Source organism: Mastomys coucha, unplaced genomic scaffold (genome assembly GCF_008632895.1).
Source record: "Mastomys coucha isolate ucsf_1 unplaced genomic scaffold, UCSF_Mcou_1 pScaffold6, whole genome shotgun sequence".
Classification (NCBI taxonomy): Eukaryota; Metazoa; Chordata; class Mammalia; order Rodentia; family Muridae; genus Mastomys; species Mastomys coucha.
This window is the reverse complement of record NW_022196912.1, coordinates 12,087,613-12,096,226: the sequence shown is the minus strand read 5'-3', so window position 1 is coordinate 12,096,226 and position 8,614 is coordinate 12,087,613. Positions and strand designations below refer to the sequence as shown.

General features: G+C 38.1%; 1 non-coding gene and 1 pseudogene across 1 annotated transcript; both read right to left on the bottom strand.

The window, feature by feature from the left end:
* Window positions 1–1,185: 1,185 nt before the first annotated feature.
* On the bottom strand, window positions 1,186–1,337 carry LOC116081381 (annotated as a pseudogene).
* Window positions 1,338–7,274: 5,937 nt separating this feature from the next.
* LOC116081342 lies at window positions 7,275–7,407 on the bottom strand. The gene has a single exon (XR_004114836.1). It is a non-coding gene; the product is annotated as a small nucleolar RNA SNORA17 (small nucleolar RNA).
* Window positions 7,408–8,614: the final 1,207 nt, after the last annotated feature.

Genomic DNA, 8,614 nt, shown 5'->3' with positions numbered 1-8,614 from the left:
AGGACTCTACATAGTGTTTCTATGATCTCCACACACATGCCACGACCCCACTCCAATCTCCATCATCCACACACAAAAATACTAATAATAGGTATAAATAAAGTCAAAAAAGTGTAACATTCTGGTAGGAAAGATAAGTAATATTCAAACAAATTGTTTGCTACTGAATGTGAGAATCTTTGAGCACATTCCATAAGGTCTTCCTTTACACTCTCTTACAACATACATTTGGTAATGTCCAAGGAAACAGACCTGAATATCTCCTATCTTTTTGGAGTCAATGAAAGAAAGACAACATGAAAGGAAAGCCTTCAGATCTCTTTTTAAGATAGAGAATATAAAAACTGACCATTTATTTGTACATCAAACTTATCAAAGTTATTCAAATGATTTCACTGGTCTATTCTGACATCAGAAAGCATAGCATTTACTACTCCAGGCTTTTCCTGACATATCCCATTTTCTGAAGTTTTTATTACATTATTTATAGGTACCCACAAGTAGTCAATCTTCACTCAATTATACACTTTTTGTATCAAGTAAGAAAATAGGCTATTTCTTTACATTTTGACCTCTAAATAACTTTATACAGGTTTCTATTCTATAAACTACCAGATAGACCATTGGATACACACACACACACATAGCTAGAGCTTCAGTAACAATAGTAATAATAATAATAATAATAATAATAATAATACACTCAAATCTGTCAGCTCAGATGTGTTTGTTTAATTTGATTTTTCCTTCCCCACTAGCATTTTCTTCCTACTTTTGCAGAATGCACAATTGTAGTATGACATATTTTAAAACTATAACCAAAATTTTCAGTCCATTAAAATGAAGGCAAACTATATACTTCTAATATATTCAAAAGTTTTTTACATAATAAATCATTCTGTGCCTTATAAAAGGCAATGAATTCACTGTCAGTTTCAAAGAGTTATCAAATTAAGTGGAAAAAAGGAAAATATAAACAAAATAACAACCAAGTAAATTTGTAAGTTAAACTGTTATAGAGACATTTGAAGGTCAGATAAAATTCTTCTTTTACTTTTACTATCAGTGAAATTACTTAAATTATTAAATACAAGTCAAATCAAAATAATTGGGGATCCTACATTCAAGTACAACTGTGAATACTTTACTGATTTGTTATAGTTCTTACTTCTTTTTTTTTCCCCTCAGGGGAGAGGATGGATGCAGTCCCCCACTACCACAAATTATGCAGTCTAGGTTCTTGCATTTGGGGAAATTGCAGGGGTCAGCACACTCCAAGTGCAATGGATGAGCCTTGTCCTGTGAAAACCACCTTCCTGATCATGGTAAGTATATATAGTTCTTTTTTAAGGTATCATTTCTGTTACCATTTTGTAGGACACTAATTGTGACTTAATTTTAAACCAAGTATTGCCATATGAATTTTAAGACAAAAGTCCTATAAAGAACCGAAGTCCCTCCCCCCCACAAAAGAACCAAAATGATAGTTACTTTACTTTGTGCACTGCTTAGTTTTTAGTTTTCTATGTGCAGATTTAAAAAGGAAGGTGAAAAGGAAGCCAGCCGTGCTCTATTTTTGCCTTTGCTTGATAAAAGGAACCCTATGATGTCAACAGGAGCAGTTATGTTCCCCTAGAACTAATCTAATGGAAAGTTATACAATACTTTTTATAAGGAAAGATAGGGAATCACACTGAGTAGCCATGCTGACTTCCATTTTGAAAGAAATTCTCCCAGAAAATCAAGGACAAATGCAGAGCTTATTCTGAGCACAGTCCGAATATTGATGAGATGAGTCACCTTTTAGAACAGGTCTACTTCAGCAGTGATAATTTCACTCAGAGAGGAATGCCACTGTAGGAGCCTAACTGACCATGAATCTCTTGACAATTTTGATTGTCGAATGGGGAAATATCAGTATCAGTACTTACTTGTACAGCAAGTAAGCCCAGTGGGCCACCAATGCATCTAACCAGTGTTGGAAGCAAATCCATCTGCAGGAACCTAAAGCTGTTTGGGAACTAAGAAACACTCCTAAGGTCCTACCTTCTCTCTTAGCAGGTGTTTATACATGTGAAGGAAGGAACAGGGGGCTAACCAATGATACTCTGAGAACTGAGGGTTGATCAGAACCTTTCTTCCCTGCCTATCTCACCATTATCAAATGTCCCCATGGGCTAATGAAAACAGATGCACACAACAGAGAAAACTGGTTGAATGTTAACTCCTCTCCAATGCATCTATATCCCAGTCTTTCAATTCCCTTAAATGCAGGCTTTCTATCATTTTTCTCTCTAATACTCTACTTGATCTTCAAGCAAGCCCACTGAATTTAACTATTTAAATGCTCTGGGGAATAAGACAATATAATTCAGTACTTTATTCTTTCAAAAAGTATTTGAGCTATTTGTTTTTTATATGGGAGTATGCACCCCAGTCTGATTAGAAGGCTAGAGATATGACCTCTAAGTAGTATGGTGAAGGTTTGATCTGTCTGCTTCAACCCATTTCCAGTTTTTTGTGTATGTATATTGTGGTTATTTGAATAACAATTGCCCCATTGTCTTGTATATTTGAGTCATCCAGGAGAGGCACTACTTTAGAAGGATTAGGAGGTGTGGCCTTGTTGGAAGTAGTATGTGGTGAGTGTTGAGGTTTCAAAACACAAGACAGGCCCAGTCACTCTCTCTTGCTTTTGCCTGCTGATCTGGATGTGGATTTCTCAGCTACTTCTCAAACACTATGCCTGCCTGTGTGTTATGATCCCTGCTACAATGAAAATAGACTCAACTTCTGAAACTGTAAAAGCAAGCCCTACTTAAATGTTTTTTTTTCTTATAAGACTTGCTCAGTCATGTTGTCTTTTCACAGCAATAGACTACTGACCAAAACATATATGCCATCTACTATTTGTTAGTGTAACCAGATACCATACAGAAACAACTATAGGTACACAAGACTTTATTTTGTCTTAGGGCTTATGGAATCAGAGTCTATCATGACAAAGAAGGGATAGCAAAGGGCTTGGTCTCTAGTGACTGGTTTAATTGATAGCTATTTGTTGTATGGCACACTAGGAGGCACAGAATCTTACCAGAAATGGACCACCCTTTAATCTTCCAGGTCTTCTCCTGTGACTCTGTATTTGTCACCTAAGTCCAAGCCCTAAAGGTTCTGCAGTCTTTGAAAGCATCACCACAAAAGCAGAGATTTTTAAACACAACAACGTAGGTTCTACTTCTAAACTGTAACATTCTTCTAGTTCCAACAGGCTCATGCAAAATGCATTCAATACAGCGTCAAAATTCCCCAAAGCCTTAACAGTACAATATTATGCTAAAATAAAAAGTCTCTTCTGAGATTCAATACAAAATTAGCTGTAGACTACTGTAATTTCAAACACATACAGAGAGAGAGAGAGAGAGAGAGAGAGAGAGAATAGATAGATAGTCAGATGGTAGATAAATGGTAGATAGATAGTAGATAAATAGATATAAAGTGCACAATGCACAGAATTAATATTCTTACTCCAAAAGACTGGAACAGGAAGCTAGCAAGGTGTCTTAGTCAATGGCTTAATACTGTGAAGAAACACCATGACATGGCATTTTTTATTAATTTAAATATTTACTTACATTTATCCTGATTGCAGCTTCCTCTCCCTCCTCTTCTAGTCCCTCCCTCTCACTTGGAAGCGATGAGATAGATTAGCAGAAAATGCTAAGGATACTTGTTGAGTATGATACTTGTTCATAAAGATCCCTCTCAAAAGACACTGATTGCAGGGTAACTATCCTTCAATCAAAGTCATTTGAAATGAAGTCAACACAATCAAATACCATAAGTTTAAATAATTGGAAGGAAATATGGCTCTGTACCATCTTTGTGTATGCCTAGAAAAATGTCTAAATTTTCCAAATGTACAAAAAGTTGAACCTATGACTACAAAGTTATCTGCCAATTCAACCATCAGTATGTTTGATAAAATACAAATAATTAAGAATATTTCAAGTTAAAAAGTAACACATAGAATTGTCCCTTCCCTTTTTAATTATATATCCTTTATACAGGAATAATGTTTCTATTCAGTGTAAATTAAAAGTAACAAAACTAAAGCTAGAAGCCTTCTATAACCCTAAAAATGTATGCTAAAATAAATGTCAACTATATTTTGCATTTATCTTAGACTGAATTTCAGAGATTCTAAATATAGAACTTCTTCTTAGTTTATTATTGTTATTTATCTACTTTACATTCCTACCAGACCTTCTCCTTACTTCTCTCCTCCCAATCCCTCTCTGTCACTTCCTCCCCATCTACTCACCCTACCCTTCTCCTCGGAACAGGAGAGTTCTCACTTGAATATCAACCAGCCTTAGGTATTTTCTTCTGTCAAATTTAGTGTATCTGGTTTTATGTTGAGATACTTGATCCACTTGGAATTCATTTTGGGGCAGCGTGAAAGATATGGATCTATTTTTATTCTTCTACATGCAGAAATACAGTTAGAGCAGCATCTTTTAATGGTTTATGAAGCTTCCTTTTTTCCAATGTATAGTTTTGGCTGCTTCTTTTTCAAAAATCAAGTTTCCAAAGGCATGTGGATTTATTTCTTATTCTTTTATCTGATTCTATTGATCAATCTGTCTGTTTTAACACCACAGAAGTGTCACAGTTTTTTTGTTTTGTTTTCTTAAACTATTGGTAAAATAGTAGAGCTTGAAATCAGGGATGGTGATACCTCCAGAAGTTCTTTTATTGCACAGAACTCTCCTGATATATTTATTTACTTATTTTGGCTTTTCTATATGAAGTTAAGAATTGTTTTTCTGGGTCTGTAAAGAATTGTGTTGTAATTTTGATGGGAATTACATTGATTCCATAGATTGCTTTTGATAGGATAGCCATTTTTACTATGTTAACCCTGCAGATCTGTGAGCATGGGAGATGGTTTCATCTTCTGTATCTTCTTTAATTTATTTCTTAGAAGATTTGAAATTCTTGTCACACAGATCTTTCACTAGCTTGATTAGAGTTACAGCAAGACATTTTAGAATATTTGTGGCTATTGTTTGCCCATTTCTTCTTTTTCTTTCTTTTTTTTTATTGCTTCCTAGGAAAGTTCATACCATTCACTCAAAGTTCACACCATTCACTCAAATCCCACACATCCCTTCATATCCCTCACAACAGAGGGAAAATAATCTTGTTTTGAAAGCTGTACTATGTCACAGTGTGTTCCACAATATACCCTTTTGTCCATACTTCTTTTCTTACAAGTGTTCATTGCAATGACTTACTTCTCTGGTATGGTGCATCTGGTTTCTTCTATCAGTACTGGAACCACACAGTAAGTCCTCATAGATATTGTGTTGTTTCCATGTCTTAAGATCTTGTAGTTTTGGATCTTCAGCACCAACTACTTCATGCACTCCAGCCATTCATCAATGGTATAGACATTGGGGTGGGACAATTTAAATCCCTGGATCTGGGTCTGAGAGATATCTGAGCTAAACAGTCTGACAGCTCTCCCTCTCTCATGCCCTCAAATCCAGCCCTCCAGCAACTCCACTACTATCAGGGCCATCCCTATCTTGTTGACTAGGTGAGATGCAGTCTCCCGAGTATTACAACTGATGAGGGACATGGCCAGTTCTCCCATTCTCATGACCCAGAGGCCATATCTTCTGCCTGACATAGATTCGAGTAGATAGGGAGGAGAGGATGGCATCTCTCCCTCACCAGCTCCACTGTATAGCAGACATGAGGCAGGCCTGACTCTCCTGCACTCATGCCCTCTGGAGGGGCTTACCTGCATCTTTCATATCCAGGACCAACTCTACTGTGCTACCTAGGTGAAGTATACACAGCTGACCACCTCAGCAGAGGAGAACAGAGACAGTGTTCTTGTTCTGATAAACTTGGGACAAGCCCTCCTGCCTGCCAGAGGTGGCAAGGCATTGAGCATTGGAATGGGCAGCATTCTCTTGTTCATGTCACCAGATGGCAGAAAAGTGGTAGGGCTAGCTCTCTCATACTCATTTCCATGAGGCAGGCTTGTCTCTTGCCCCCACCACCAGGATCAGCTTTACTATACTGTCCAGGTGAGGTGCAGGTTTCTCCTAAGTACTCCAGTTGGTGAGGAGCAAGAACTGCTCTCCTGCTATCATGACCCTAGGCCTAGGTGTCCTACCTGCTGTAGATACTGATGAGCGAGGGAAAGGATGTTACTCTCCTTCATCCAGGATGCTCCAAGGGAGATGAGTGGTTAGGCCAGTTCTTCCATGCTCATACCCTCACGTGTCCTACCTGCAACTTCTGCAATAGTTGGGGCCACCTCCCCCATATTGCTGATAACTAGGGGTGGAGTCAGTTCTCCTGTTCTTGTGCCTCCAGGTGAGGGGAGGGGCCAATTCTGCATATCCCTCAGACATCAATGTGTCTCTGGGAGAAAATCCAGACCAGGGACATCCACCTGGCCTTGTGGTAAAAGACCCCTGCTGCTGCAGGGCCACAAACATGGCTCCCATGGCAGCATAAGACAGGACCTCTCCATAGACCCAGCTACTCACATCAGGCTGTTCCTCACTACCCTTGAGTCTCTAGTTCTGTTTCTCTTATTGTGCTCATATCCTTCTGTTTCTCTTTCTCTCCCATTTGTTTACCACTTACTTGTTCCTCTTGTGACCCAAGCACTCTGTCTGAGGTCATCTCAGGAGTGAGTGGTCTTAGGAGTGCTATGCCCTGCTCATGCATTATGTGCCTGTGGCATTGGACTGATGATGTTATGCCCAGTTCACAAAACCCCCAAGAGACCATCAGGGACTACAACTTCAATGCAAGCACAGGAGAGTCTTTACTCAACCTTGAGCTTAGGCTATAAACCTTCTTGATGGAACAGCTCCAAGTGAAGGAGGTTTATAAAGGGAAAAAAATTGCAAGTAGGAGTTTCTAAGCCTTGGCATTACATGAGAGGGTAAAGGAATGTTGGTCTCTTTCACAGAGCTCATATGTGACTGCCGTATCACTTTGAGGACAGCAGATAGCAGTTTTCTAGACAGTAGCTTTCTCCAAGGACAGCAACTTTAAAATAGGGTTTGGAGGACAACATGGAATCTGTCCTGATATTTTTGTGCCTCTTCATTGGCCATGTCTCTCTAAGTGCAAGATAACTTAGAATGGAGTCTTAAGAACTAAATGGAGTTTATTCTACTTCCTCAGTCCTTTCAATGGTTATCTGGTGTCAGACTGTCAAATATACCACTTTTCAGAGGTATATTTGGCTACTAATCCTTTAATGTTCATATATTAGAACACTGAGCATAGGCATAGCCTCTTTCCTTTCTGCCACCTACTGATCAGTACATGTGACACAGCAGCCATACTTGCAATGGCTGTAGGGGCAGGTCTCTAATTTCTTTTTCAACTTATTTAATGTTTATATATAGGAGGACTACTGATTTTTGGAGTTATATTTTAAATCTTGCCACTTTGCTGAAGGTGTTTATCAGCTGGTAGACATTTGGGGGTTACTTATTTATACCATCATATCATTTGTTAATAGTGATACTTTGACTTTTACTTTCCAATTTGTATCTCCTTGATCTCCTTTAGTTGTCTTCCTGCTCTAGGTAAAATTTCAAGTACTATATTAAATAGCTATGGAGAGAGTGGCAGCCTTGTCTTGTCCTTGATTTTAGGGGAATTGGTTTAAGTTTCTCCCCATTTAATTTAATGTTGGCTATTGGCTTGCTGAATATGGGGCTGGCTCACAGTTTCAGAGGTTTAGTCCATTATCAGCATGATGGGAAGCATGGCAGTTCACAGGCAGTCTTGGTACCAGAGAAGTAGTTGAAAGTTCTACATCTTGATCTGTAGACAGCAGGAGACTGGCAGAGTGACCATATGACACACTTCCTCCAACAAAGACACACCTACTCCAACATGGCTATACCTCCTATACTACTCCCTCTGGACCACGTATTCACACAGATGAGTCTATGGGAGAAGCAGTCTATTTAAACAACCACATGGCCCAACAAAGGAAGTTATCCATACATAACCCTATCTGCATAGGAAACTCCTGAAGAAATACATTCTTTACTGATTAATATGAATTTTCTTGTCCTTTAATCTTTAAATTGTCATTTATAATTAATTAATTTTAAAATTTATTTTTGGAAATTATCTTTTATGAGTACCATATTTACATCATCTCAACCTATTCTTCTCTGACCTCCAACTCCTCCTGTCTTCTTCCTCCCACTCAAATTTATAACTGCCTTTTCTATGATGATTACTATTGCATATAATAGATTCTTTTTTAAGGTTTATTTATTTATTATATTTAAGTACACTGTAGCTGTCTTCAGACACACCAGAAGAGGGCACCAGATCTCATTATGGATGTTTGTGAGCCACCATGTAGTTGCTGGTATTTGAACTCAGGACCTTCGGAAGAGCAGTCAGTGCCCTTAACCACTGAGCCATCTCTCCAGCCCCAATGGATTCTTATCTCCTACATAACTGCCCTAAAATCCTTATACAGTAAAGCCCTCATTTCTTTTTTTTTTCGATTTTTTTTCTTTTTTTTAAGAAAAATGTGCATATATAT